The following is a 14306-nucleotide window of genomic DNA, read 5'->3' on the forward strand; positions in this document are numbered from 1 at the left end:
ATATGTAGAAATTAAGTGCTCTTTATGTGCTAATTATGTGCTCTATTCACGATTTTTGTGCTCGAGCGGTTTCGCGCCACGGGAAATCGCAATTGAAAGTGGGGGTACTGGCTTAACGTAACCTAACACCCCTATTCATTAAAATTACATATAAAATAAAAAACTCAATATGCTAGAATTATGTGCTTTTAAATGCCTCAAACAAAATTATAGTCTATCTGTAATAGTTTAAAAGATATACGCAAAAAAGATCTATATCCCCAGTAAAACAGGTACGTCGCATCTGCGTCGAATCTACGTAATACGTGGATGGAGATTCATCCACGAGTTATCCACGTAGATTCAACGTTTCTTTTTCATCGTCAAAATCGAAGAACCTTATTCGCGTGGATTCAACGTTTCTTTTCTATCGCTAAAATCGATGTACCTTATCCACGTAGATTCAACGTTTTTTATCCATCGCCAAAATCGAAGTACCTTATCCGCGTGGATTCAACGTTTCTTTTCCATCGCCAAAATCGAAGTACCTTATCCGCGTGGATTCAACGTTTCTTTTCCATCGCCAAAATCGAAGTACCTTATCCGCGTGGATTCAACGTTTCTTTTCCATCGATAAAATCAAAGTATCTCATCCGCGTAGTATCAATGTAGATTTTGCGTAGATATTTTCACTGTTCTACTGACAGATAATTTATCAATCTCAGGAGACATTGATGTTGTCAATCGCAATTAATATAGCTAAATGAAACGTTTTAATGAATAATTAATGAAAATGATAGTAAGACATTTTAAAATTGAAGAATTTTATTATGTCGTAAAAATACAAAAGTTATGAGTTATAATAATAATCAGTTTTTAAACTGAATTTGTTTCTTAAGATGATTTTTAAAAAATTATATATTTGCGCTGGTTATGACATATGTAGACTATATGTATATAACACTTACATCAAATTAAGAAGTAGTCTACCACTTAAGGCAGTTGGCTCACGATCCAGAGGTCCCGAGTTCGAATCCCACCAAGGTAAGGTGTGATTTTATATGTGTTTTTAAATTCGAGAAAATATTTATAATCATAGACTGCATCTTAAAAAACAAATTTAGTTATAAAATAGTAATAAAATTTCGATAAAAATAATTTTTTTATGCCGGGTGAATATCGGAAATCAGTGTCCTCTAGTATTAAGAGGTTTTTTTGGGTGAGTATAATTCAATACTATGCACCAGTAGTTCTCTGTGTAATAAATTACTACCAGTAATCCAGTACTGCCCAGTACTCGCCAAAATATTAAGACGCGAAACTTTCACGTAAATTCCACGTGGAATCGATGATCTCATCCACGTGGATCCGACTACCGTTTTTAAGCGGATGATCCACTCGATTGTCTATGTGAATTCTACGTTGCTGGTCCACATGAAAGAAACGTGGATTCCACGTTCCTGTTTTACTGGGGATACTACTGATATAAGAATAATGTATTAGTTAAAATACAGAAAGCGAAATAATTCTCGTCTTAAAATGTTTTTCGATTAATGTGTTCTCAAAATATGCACAATAAACGTTTCGTGCTCATCTCCTTTGACCGACCCGAATGTGAGCATCCCATACGTACAAGAGTAAAGTACCAGTTAAAATACAGAAAGCAAATTGGTTTTAGTCTTAAAATGTTCCTTAATTTATGTGCTCTCGAAATATGCACAATGAGATTTCCGTGCTCATTCCCTTCGGCCGACAAACCTTCCTGAACGTGAACACCACCCAACTTACAAGAGTAAAGTACCAGTTAAAATATAGATAGCAAATTGGTTTTAGTCTTAAACTGTTCCTCAATTTATGTGCTTTCAAAATGTACAGAATAAGATATTTGTGCTTATCTCCTTCGGATGCAGGTGTGGGCGCGGACGAGGACGAGGACGAGGACAAGAACGTATACAAAACTATGTTCACATACATAAAGGAAACATTTATGTTTATAATACCCATTAATCTCATAAAACTTCAAGCTATACTTATTATGTAAAACATAAAACGCAATAAATATTACATAATGCCGGGATTACGATGAATTTAACGTAACGGGACGCGACGGGACGCGAAGTAAAGTAAAACCTAAACACATTGTTTTTATATGCGTTACGTAAAGTCGTTTGTAATCAGCCGCATATAAAAACAATGTGTTTAGGTTTTACGTTACTTCGCGTCCCGTCGCGTCCCGTTACGTTAAGTTCATCGTAATTCCGGCATAAAGGACATATCTATTGACATTTATAACAACGTCTAAATTTATAAAATTCCAAAAACTACACCTATAACTTAAAACTTAAAGATGCAATAAAAATGTAAAAACACAATATTCCATAATATATATCACACTATAGTGTGATATATATTATGGAATATTGTGTTTTTACATTTTTATAGTAAAACTAAATGTAACACTTTAATAATATAATTATCTTATGATTTATTTCAAAAATAGCTATTATATTTATTTAATAATCTCATCAAAATCTAATCAAGAATTTTTTAAAGCACATAAATGCACAAAAATAAGTGGAGAAACATTTTTAGCTTATAATCAATAGGCTGGAAACGAATCGTTAGTTAGTAAGCACTTTATATTTGTAAATATAGTGGTGCTCACTTTCAGGAAGGTTTGTTGACCAAAGAGAATGAGCACGAAAATTTTATTGTGCATATTTTGGGAGCACATAAATTGAGGAACATTTTAAGACTAAAACCAATTCACTATCTGTATTTTAAATGGTACTTTACTCTTGTACGTATGGGGTGCTCACGTTCGGGTCGGTCAAAGGAAATGAGCACGAAAATTTCATTGTACATATTTCGAGAACACATTAATCAAGAAACATTTTAAGACAAGAATTATTTCGCTTTCTGTATTTTAACTAATACTTATTAACTCTTATATCAGTAGTATATAGATCTTTTTTTGCGTATATTGCTTCCTCATAAAGGAAGCTTTGTTTCTTTTAAACTATTACAGTTAGACTAATTTTATTTGAGGCATTTGAAAGCACATAAAAGGCACATAATTCTAGCATATTGAGTTTTTTATTTTATATGTAATTTTAATGAGTGGGGGTGCTAGCTTACGTTAAGCCAGCATCTCTACTTTTAATTATGATTTCCCGCGAAACCGCTCAAGCACAAAAATCGTGAATAGAGCACATAATTAGCACATAAAGAGCACTTAATTTCTGCATATGTGTTATTCCGGTTTTTTGTGTGGGGAAGGGGGTGCTAACTTAACAGACATTCATATTTCTAATATTTCTTAACTATGGTATCTTCCTCTGACCATATATAATTCTCTTTAACTTATTCAATATTCAATTCCTACATCACGTATATCTACACTTATTGTTAGAATTTCTCAATTCTGGAATACGATATAATTTTTACTAAAAAAAACTCCTGACGTAAAACATTATCGAGATAAGAAAAAAATGAAAAACTTTAGAAATTATACGTTATTTCTAATATTTTACAAGATATCTGATATTGTTTTCTAAATTATTCTCAGCATGATTCATAATCTTAAAAAAAAAAAATAAAATTACCATTTTATCTCTGCAAACAGGAAGTATCGAGAAAACGCATTATTATTTATTGTTTATTCTTTTAAAGATTCCAAGATCTCTGAATCCATATATAAATTCACCTGCGTCGCTTATTAAAAAAGAAATGCAATCCTCGGCGGTTTCAATACTACTCCGACGAAAAGAATTCAACCAGTTCGCAAACACCTTGCTTCATTTCGAATTAAGATAAGAACTGAATTTTTTCGCAGAGGTTGCTTTGGAAAAGAGAGAAGAACGGGATAAATGTATTTATCTCGAGTCTTTGTCTCACAATCAGTTCAAATAATTCACTGCGGTTCATCAATCTTGCTTGTTCCTGAGGAACGGTTACTTCTCGATTTCCGTCTGAGTAGTCTACGGAAGGAGAAAGTCCATCCCGAGCGGATAAGTCCGTCTCTTCCACTTTTATCGTCGATATTGTTGCTGTTTAACGACTCGCTGATGATATTTCTGCTCTTGCCACTGCTACTACTGATACTATATACTGCCAACGTTGTCGAAACATCGCGCTCTACGATCTTCTATCTTCGAGGAAAACCTGAATACAGAATATGAATATGAAAAAACAGGTGCAACCCTGACGGAAATATTTCTACAAAATTTGAAAAACTATAAAATATAATTGCCAGAATCTATTAAATTCTACATAAATTTAAAAAGTACTACAAAATCCTACATGAAAATGCTAGAATTGGAACACTTTTGTAAATTTTTGTAGTATTCTACAAGTAAGCAGATGATTTAATTTTTTAAGATTTTGTTTTTTCTTAAATTTTTAAAATTTGTAGATCTTTGTACTATTTTTTATAAATTGTAGTTTTTCATAAAATACTAGGTACTTGCAATAATTTCTTGATTTGAGAACATTGTAATTTGTGGTACTATTTCGTAGATATTTCTACAAAAAAATAACCATTTCTACAAAAAATTAAATATTTCAACAAAAATGTACAAATTTCTATTTCTAGTTAAATTTTGTAGTTATTCATAGAAATTTTTTTCGCCAGGGAACCGAACTTTCATTATCGTCATCATAATTATTGTAATATTTGTTTTTAGCTGAACAAACCCTGAATCTGAAGAAAAGGCTCTGGCTGTATGCGGGACGCTAGAAGTGGCCGAAATGGAATAAAATTCGACTATTGGAGTGCTCGGATATGCATCTTCGTCGTAAGCGCTCTAAATTGCTGCTGCTAGTACTAGCTACTGCTACTGCAGCTGCGGCTGTTAATACTGCCGTTGCTGCTACTATCGGAACTGGAGTCATCGATGTATAAGAAATTTCCCGATCGGCAATGGATGATTCAAGTTGCGTTCTGCTCGAGTTGCATCCGCAAACGACGAAAAGCCGATTCCCATTGTTGTTTCAGGCGATGTTGCGCCTCCATATACATAGCTATCTCTCTAGGCCCGTTCGATCTCTTCTTCCAGCCGCAAACTCGTCTCCAGCTTTAAAAAGAGAGATTTCTTTTTCCTTGCTACGAAATTCCGTCTCGCAACCTTCCAGTCGTCTTTCCAAATGCCTTCGAGATTTCCCGAACCTATCTCGCTCGGCCTTTGAAAAAATAATTTCACGTGATTCTTTTACGCGAAGAAAATGGAAACTTTAGAATAGCGTCAGTAGTTAAAGTATATACTAATGTTTGAGGGTTCGTTTATGTTGGAGCAATGATAAACGATAAGAGCAGGTGATACTAGCGAAGCAGACAGAAAAAATGCATTTATTTATATGTAAGTGTTTATATTAATGCAGCACACAGAGCTATGTTCAGTAGTCGAACAGCGATAAAAGTGTCGAGAAGAAAAATTTTCTATTTCTATGCTTTCATCGACTATAAAAAATCGTTTCTCATGAAGAATTGACTTAGCATGACAATTGCACCTTTTTTTGTTAATTTTGTTAGAAACCTTGAATATATAATCAAAAGTTTTTATCGTCATTCGTATATATCAAAAATTTTTTGTGGATACTTTCTCAAATTATTGTATAAATGATAAAACTTCCCAAATTTATATTGTTTGCTATTAATAGGATGAGCAAAATATTGAAAGTGTCTCGTTTTCTACGCAGACAATTTCCAACATATTATTTTGCAGCTAGTCTTCATTTGAATTATTCATGTTTGGAAACGGTTCATCTCAGTTAACAGCTAGAACTATACTATTGTTGCGCCCGTGTTGAGACACCCGTTGCGCGCGGAACTTCGCTCACGAGGAGCCCGAACTTCGCTCGAATAGCTTCAAGTTGAAGTGCGGTCCTTAACGACCGGTTGTTGTTGATGTATTGATTTTCACGACGACTGTCAGATCTACAGGGAGACTCCGATCGTTCGGACGTATTCTCCACCTGAAACGCTTGTACAGAATTCTTAATAAACCTGAGTTCCTTTTGTAATAAAGTGTTCACCCTCTTTTATTACACGAGTCCGGGAGTGCGCGGCGCAAACGCGAGTGATTGTGCGATAGCGAAGCGCAGCGCAACACTATCATCACAGCTCCGTTATAAACACATCAAAGACAGACAGATTTTATTAGCTTTTATTACCGTTCTTATTATCGCCGCTCTTATAACTTTCATCACTGCTTAATATAAACTCACCCTAAGAAATATCTTTGAAAGTAATAAATAAACTGTATAAATATTCCGCTTTGACAAGATTCTCACTCAAATTTGATTTTTTTTATCAATTTTATTATATGCTATTATATGCGTTATAATATAATTTATATTATAATATATGTATATACTACATACGTATAAGTATAATTAATAGTATATAGTATTTTAGGCAGTACGCATGTCTAAAGACGTAAAGATAATTTTAAAATATTTTGTAGATACGTATATCTAAAAGGATCATCAATTCCTTGTATAATATTTCTTTTTACAATGTAAGATTACAGATTGATAAAAAATACCGCGAACGGTATAAAAAAAGGTAATTATACAGTAATACGGACCACCCTCCGATGACCTTGACCTTGACATATGTTGTCAAAATCACCCTCCTGAGTGACCTTCGGAAGATTTTAGCACTCGCTCGTTTTTATTGAAAAGTTATTAACAAAAAAAGTTACGAAAATATAGCAGTTATTTTAAGTATTGAGAAGCATAAACGACCAATATTACGTCTTTTTTTTTAAGTAGAGCATATCTCGTTTCGCATGAAAGTTGCTGCTTTACCAAAACACAACATTTAAGGGGATGCTGGAGCCGTCTGTATAACCGACAAAATTACCATTTTCTATGTTATCGACTATATCTGTCCTTGTATAGACAAAGATATAGACAAGGATAGCACGCTACATTGCACGCACACATACGCACGATGCACATCGACATTATACTTTTATATTACGCTTCCAAATCTTGATTTGGAGGGTTTATCGATGTTTTTCTTGTGCAATTCGGGGGAACTTGTTTTCGCGTTCACACCAATGGTATATCTCTTATATGAAATACATCTTGTGACGAGCTGATAGCTCGCCACAACTCGAGACGCCATATTGGGATAAAAGTAGGATAAGGAAATCTGTACTTCCGTAATTTTTTCTCGTTTTCTATATAAAATCGGAGTTCCCCCGAATCATTAATGTATGTACTGCAATTCTAGAGAAGGATTTTTAATTCTGTTAAATTAATACAACGCTACGTGACGACAAAAAATGCCGGTAAAACAGACGGCTCCAGCATCCCCTTAAAGCAATAAATTGTTGATAAATTGAAGTCTTTTTGTTAAAGCAGAAAATACTTTATTTCGCGAAAAGTCGCTGCTTTACCAAAAAAAGAAATTACAGGGCAAAATGATAATAATTACTATAATATTTATTCATTTATATTTTCTGTTAAAGGATACATAATAGACATAAAGCAGCTTTTGGTAAAGCAGCAACTTTTACGCGAAACGAGATATTCAATTCTCTACCATTTTAATCATTATTTAGCGGAATTTATGTTTAAAAAAGCATACGATTTTCATAAACGATTAGATGCTGTTTTCGAAATAATGTTTATTATGTATCCTTTAACAGAAAATATAAATATTATAGTAATTATTATCATTTTGTCCTGTAATTTCTTTTTTTGGTAAAGCAGCGACTTCTCGCGAAATAAAGTATTTTCTGCTTTAACAAAAAGACTTCAATTTATCAACAATTTACTGCTTTAAATGTTGTGTTTTGGTAAAGTAGCGACTTTCACGCGAAACGAGGTATTCTCTGCTTAAAAATAGACTATTTTTTGTGTCTAAAAAGTTTTAAATATTGAGAGGCATAAACGACCAATATTACATCTTTTTTTTAAAGCAGAGAATACCTCGTTTCGCGTGAAAGTCGCTACTTTCACGCGAAACGAGATATTTTCTACTTAAAAAAAAAAAGACGTAATATTGGTTGTTTATGTCTCTCAATATTTAAGGATGTTTTATATAGTTAGGCAAAATGTAACAAAGTTGATGAAAATTTAATATCATATTCTGTGTATTGTTTCAAAGTTCGGGGCTAAATTTCAGATCAATTCACAATTTAGATAAAAGTTATCAATTTTTTAATATCCGAGTTTTAACATGTAACCTTATGGCGTTACAGAGAAAAGTGTTGAAGAAAACATTAAAGTATTTTGTAAATTCTCTTTGTTATTTTAGGGATAGAAAGACCAGTCTTTTCTACCCCTATTTCATATATCATTCTTTAAGATTTGATTGATTAGATCCATTTTTATACACGATCAAAGGTCTATAATTTTTTTTATATGTGAAATATGTGTGGCAAATTTTGAAATATTGGGCTATTTATAGTTTTATTATATTCTTGGCAACTGTTCTAATTTTATTATATTTTTCAGTCTTTTCTACCCCTATTTTATATATCATTATTTAAGATTTTGTTGATTAGACTCAGCTTTATAAAGTTTCTATGTATGTACGAATTCTCCGAAATTTCAAAGGTGTGTAACACGAGAACTGATGAATCACATTTTGAAGAATTATATATGAAATAGGGATAGAAAAGACTGAAAAATATAATGAAATTAGAAATAGCCCAATATTTCAAAATTTACAAAAGTTAAAGCAACCACGGGCATTTCTAAAAAAATTTAAAAATTTTTTAAAAAAGAACCCCTTTACCGATTATCGCCAAATTCAATACCAACCTTCCTTGAGTGATACTCTATCGATTAAAAAAAAAACAGCCCGATATCTCAATATTTGCGGAAGTTAGAGCAACCACAACATCAAATGTGCACATACATACATACATACGGACATTTTTTTAGGCGATATTTCGACGTTAGCCTTCGTGTACCGTAGCGCGCGCTCGCCCACCTAAGTGAACGGGCGCGCGCGAGCGCGTTTCATCAAATAAAGTGCGGCCTGATACCTTGCGTGTACCGCCGGGCAGCCGGCCGGGCAACCGGGGGTTTGACGCGTGCCGTTTTACCGGCGACGCGTCAGTCACCGCACCCGGGCCGTAGACCGACACCCAGCGGGTCGCGACGTTCTACTAGGGGAGAAGTGCACGACGACGAACGCCGGACGTCGAACGCACGGCAGCGTGCCCGCGCGCGAGCCACGAGGACCCGCGCGGGACATCGCCCACCGACGCGAAGCCAGCGTCGCTGACGATGAATCTCCCCGTTCGATCTTTTGGGTTTCTTAGGTTTACCCCTGAACGGTTTCACGTTTTACAACAATCTGAACATATTGGCAAAAAAAACTCAAAAACCAATATCTTTGTTGGTTTCTTCTACCCCTATTTCATATATAATTTTTTTAAATTTGGTTGACTAAACCCAACTTTATACGCAATCAAAGGTTTATATACGAAATTCACGAAAACAAAGCTTCCTCTATGAGAAAGCAAAATGTAACGAATATAGTGATACTTTACACACAAAGTAGATCATGAACAGCGCAAACCGACTAAGAATCTGTCAGAGGGCAATGGAGCGAGCAATGCTGAAAATCAGCCTGAGGGATGAAATCCGAAACGAAGAGATAAGGAAAAGAACAGGAGTTGCCGACGTGGTTGAACGAGCAATTAAGTAGACAAAAGTGGCAATGGGCGGGACATGTTGCGAGAAGCAACACCAAATGGACCAAGGTCCTGATGCAATGGAGACCAAGAGAGTCCAAAAGAAGCATTGGCCGACCACAAACGAGATGGCAAGATGACATCCAACGCCACGCAGGAAAGAGGTGGATGCAGACAGCACAGGAGAGAAAGACATGGAAGAAAATGGAAGAGGCCTATGTCCAGGAGTGGATGAAAACAGGCTAGAGAAGAAGAAGATCATCAACAAACAAAAATATAGCAATAAAATTTGAAACGATTTACAACATAGTTTTAAAGAAATTGCAAAAAGATTAACGAAATTATTGACGGATCGGACTCGTGATCGGACTATCGGCGCGCGCAGTATGGAAGTGTGGTAACACCGCAATCAGCTGCTCCGTCCGTAAAGCATGTAATACTCCAAAAATGACAAGCTTTTCCACTAACCTCCAATATAGCATTAACTAGATTTGTGTAAGTACGTGTGTGTGAAAACAGGCCTTCCAACCTCTTGGATTGTACCAGTGTTGTCACATTTAGCTGCGTAGCTTATTAATATATTTGCAGCAAATATCATTATAATAAAAATATAATTTTCATGTTTATATACAATATACTTAATTTATATTATTGATTATGACTGAAATTACGAGTTTAGAGCTTGTTGGAATGAGTATGCTCATGTGTGATCGCCGTGTGCGTTCGAGTATCTCCGGACGATCCCAGAAAGTAGTTCCGCTTTGGTAAACAGGTATCACGAAGCGCCCGTGCTCTTCCCGGCTGATCTCGCGAGCCGTTGGATGTGCTTGTCTGCCTGTCTCGTAACGCGCCTCGTTTACGCTATCGCTTATATGTACTTATACTGTGCAATAAATCGTTCCTGGCTAAACAGAGCTTTTATTTTATAATTTTTCACAGATTTAATTTTTTTAAGTTGAATTCAGGGCAAATTCACTGTCAAAAATTATTTTGCCGAGATTTTGTTTAAGAAAAGAATAGTAGTAACAGTTATTTACAGTCACTAAATCTACGTTTTTTACATTCTATTAGACTTGTCGTAACTATTTGTCTACATTTTTTTTGTCTTTGGATCTCTAGAGAATATCGGTGTTTTTAAGATTTCCATGACTTTTGGCTGGACCTGTCCCTATAGAACATCCTTAAAATATCTGCTATATTTTCGAATTTTTTTTTGTTAATAACTTTTTAATAAAAACGAGCGACGGCTAAAACCTTCCGAAGGTCACTCGGGAGGGTGACCTTGACAACATATGTCAAGGTCAAGGTCATCGGAGGGTGGTCCGTATTACTCAGCACATAATATTGCAGAAATATTGCAGTAATATTGCAATATAGTGGAAATATTACGTATTACAATGAAATATTTCAGAAATATTACTGATGTATTACACGTTTTTAAATAATATTGAAATATTACAGTAATATTGCTGCAATATATTGTTGAAATATAATACTTTAAGTAGCAAAATAATGTCAAATGACATTTTAATGACATCTTATTGACGTCATTAAGACGTTATTAAGGTATCACACAATCATACGTATTGCACAGATAATATATACCAGTTAAAGAATTTTGGACTGAAAGAAAGAAAAATCTAAATCAAAAAATGTGATGAAATCAAAAGAGACTGACTTGTACTTTTGGGGAATAAAAGTGATTAAGATAAATTTTATAAGTGGTGGTATTTAATTTTGTAATTTGTTATTTGTTTTGTAATAATAAAAGGTAATTATATATACAATTAATTTTTAATTAAGAGCCAGTAAGTAAATTGATAATAAAATAAATGGATAAAATTTAAAATTTATATTTCTTATATAATCAATATTAAACTTTTCAAATTAGGAGTTTGTCACACGAATAAACAGAACGTTTCTGAGTGCGTAAGTGGAGGGAAGAACGCTAGTGTGTGTGGCTATGCGCTTGGTCGCAGCACCGACCCCCATTATTCTCGGTCTTCTCTTGCTGTCTCTTGCATGGCTCCGTGGGACCACGCAATCACGTGTACGACACCGCACAGAAACAATCGTTTTAATTTCAAGTAATTTTTATTTATTTAATAAATATTGTTCACACAAATATTTTTAAAAGTATTTTTGTATAATTATTACTAATATTTACATTGTACATATATATTTGGCGATTTGTCTTTAAATCCAAAAATAGAGATTACGTGGCATAATGGTCTGCAAAAACCACGTTAATATCATAAAAATCATTTCAATGACCATCTTAAAATACATATATTTGCCTTTATAACCTTATTGAACGAGTCTCTAATGAAATTATTTATTAACGGCTTCATACTTAAATCTTGATGCTAACTTAACCTCAAAATTTTTAACAGTTTAATCCAACTGGAGCCCTGAGTTGGAGATACGTGATAGAAATATGCCGATCCCAAATCTCTTAAAAAGCAGTTTAATCATTAATTAAATGATTTAACCATAATTATTTAACCATTTACATGATTTTATAATAATTATTGTTCTTATGCTATATGTTACAGTATTGCTTTCTATCAGTGGATGTTCATGCAGTCCAGAGCAGCACCAAGTAGTTTGATAGAAGAGCAAAAGATTTATTTATTAGATATATGTAAGTAAGAAAAAGTTAAATTTGATATAAACCATACTTTCCAATATTAATCGTCAATACTGAAAATCCAAAGTATACGTGTAACATCAACTACAGATTTTCAGTATACATAGATAGTGAATATCACAATACAGATTCATACTTAACCTACTTTTATGTTTAAAATATATAATTAGATGTAAATAATAATTACTGTGTTTGTATTATGTTGCAGTGTTACGTTGCTTTCCATCAGTGGAAGTTCACGCAGAGCAGCACCAAGAAGTTTGATTTCTATCAAACTCTTCTGAGCGACAGCTTCATTTATTAGATACATAAGTAAGAAAAATTTAAACTTAGTATAAACTGCGTTCCAATATTTTAATATCCAGTACTGAAAATCTAAAGTGTATGTATAACATTAACCATAGATTTTCAGTATAGACAGTGAATATCGGAACACGTCATACTTAACCCCGTACTCTTATGTTTTAATATGTAATTATGTATGAAATAAACAGGGTGATTTTTATTTCGTGTGCCAATCATCTCCGCTATAATTATCTCAGAAAGTATTGATTTATTGGAAAAATGTTTCAGATAAAAGTTAGAGTTCAAAGAGGACCAATAGACAATTTTATTAGATTTTGAGTCCGGGACCTGTGTTAAGCCTAATAGGATCCAAATCAAATTATTTAAATAAAAACCCCCTTTTTATGGTATCATCTTTTTCTACTAATTAATATGAACACCTTTTGTCTGAAACATTTTTTTATTTGCCTTATATTTTTTGAGATATTCAAGGAAAACTTGGTATTTTTTTCAATATTTAGCTTACAATAGATGTTTGTCAATAAATGTTCGTCGGAGTGAAAAGTGGTACAGGACTTTTTTACTTGATTTGGTTTCAAGAATATACTGTTGCAATTCTAATTTCTTTAAATAATTGTGTACACATGAAAGCTTCAAGAAAATGTATACACAAATATTTAAAGAAATTAGGGTATTATTGCAATAACATATTCTTGAGACCATATCAAGTCAAAAAGTCTTGTATCATTTTCCTCTCCGACAAGCATTTATCAAGATATAAGCTAAATATTTAAAAAATTACCAAATTTTTTTTGAATATCTCAAAAAGTATAAGGCAAATAAAAAATGTTTCAGACAAAAGTTGTTTATATTAATTAGTAGAAAAAGATGATGTAATAAAAAAAGGGAGTTTTTATTTAAAAAATTTGACTTGGACCCTACTGGGCTCAACATGGGTTCCAGACTCAAAATCTAATAAGATCATCCATTATTCCTCTATAAACCCTCTAACTTTTATCTGAAACATTTTTCCAATAAACCAATACTTTCTGAGATAATTGGCATACAAAATAAAACTCACCTTATATAATTAGATATAAATAATAATTACAGTTTTTGTATTATGTTATAGTGTTACGTCATTCTTTATCAGTGGAAATTCGTACAGTGCAGAGTAGCATGGAGCAGTTTTGAAGAAGAAAGAGATAGAAAGATAACATCAATATTATTTTCTTAATATTGTATGTAATATTATTATTAAAAATAACAATTTGATAAAATTTAATAATATTTATTAAAATGTTTTAATTTTTAGCAATATTAAATAAATATTATCTAATATTACACAAATAATATTATTGCGTTTACAATATCAATATTATTTTAAAATTGTATGTAACAATACTATTAAAAATAATTTAATAAAATTTAATAAAAATTATTAAAATGGTTTTTTAATTTCTAGCAATATTATTGGAGACCGGGGCTAAGCCGACAGCGGGGCGAACTTGACACTAGGCTTTTTGCCAATTTAAATCTATCGTAGAAACTTGCCTTTGCTACTGTAAATGCGTCTTTATGTGCCAGTATTATCAACGGAATTTGGTAACATTCTGAGTTATAGTGTAATTTTTAACGCGACATAAGTGTTTTTGATAGTGAAAAGTAATTTTTCTGATCTCTCGAAAATGTCTACTCTTTCATCGAGCTTTACTCTTGCGAATCTACCGGTA

At 33.1% G+C, this 14306-nt stretch overlaps 1 long non-coding RNA gene across 2 annotated transcripts in view; it reads left to right on the forward strand.

Moving 5' to 3' along the window:
- The first annotated feature begins 11508 nt into the window (after positions 1 to 11508).
- Positions 11509 to 14306, forward strand: part of LOC139824818 (uncharacterized) — a 50744-nt gene continuing 47946 nt past the window's right edge. For both annotated transcript variants that reach the window (XR_011735298.1, XR_011735297.1), the window contains exons 1-5: positions 11509 to 11725; positions 12194 to 12282; positions 12497 to 12600; positions 13706 to 13814; positions 14039 to 14303. This is a non-coding gene — a long non-coding RNA (uncharacterized lncRNA). The remainder of the gene's footprint in view (positions 11726 to 12193; positions 12283 to 12496; positions 12601 to 13705; positions 13815 to 14038; positions 14304 to 14306) is intronic.

This window comes from Temnothorax longispinosus, unplaced genomic scaffold (genome assembly GCF_030848805.1).
Source record: "Temnothorax longispinosus isolate EJ_2023e unplaced genomic scaffold, Tlon_JGU_v1 HiC_scaffold_59, whole genome shotgun sequence".
NCBI lineage: Eukaryota > Metazoa > Arthropoda > Insecta > Hymenoptera > Formicidae > Temnothorax > Temnothorax longispinosus.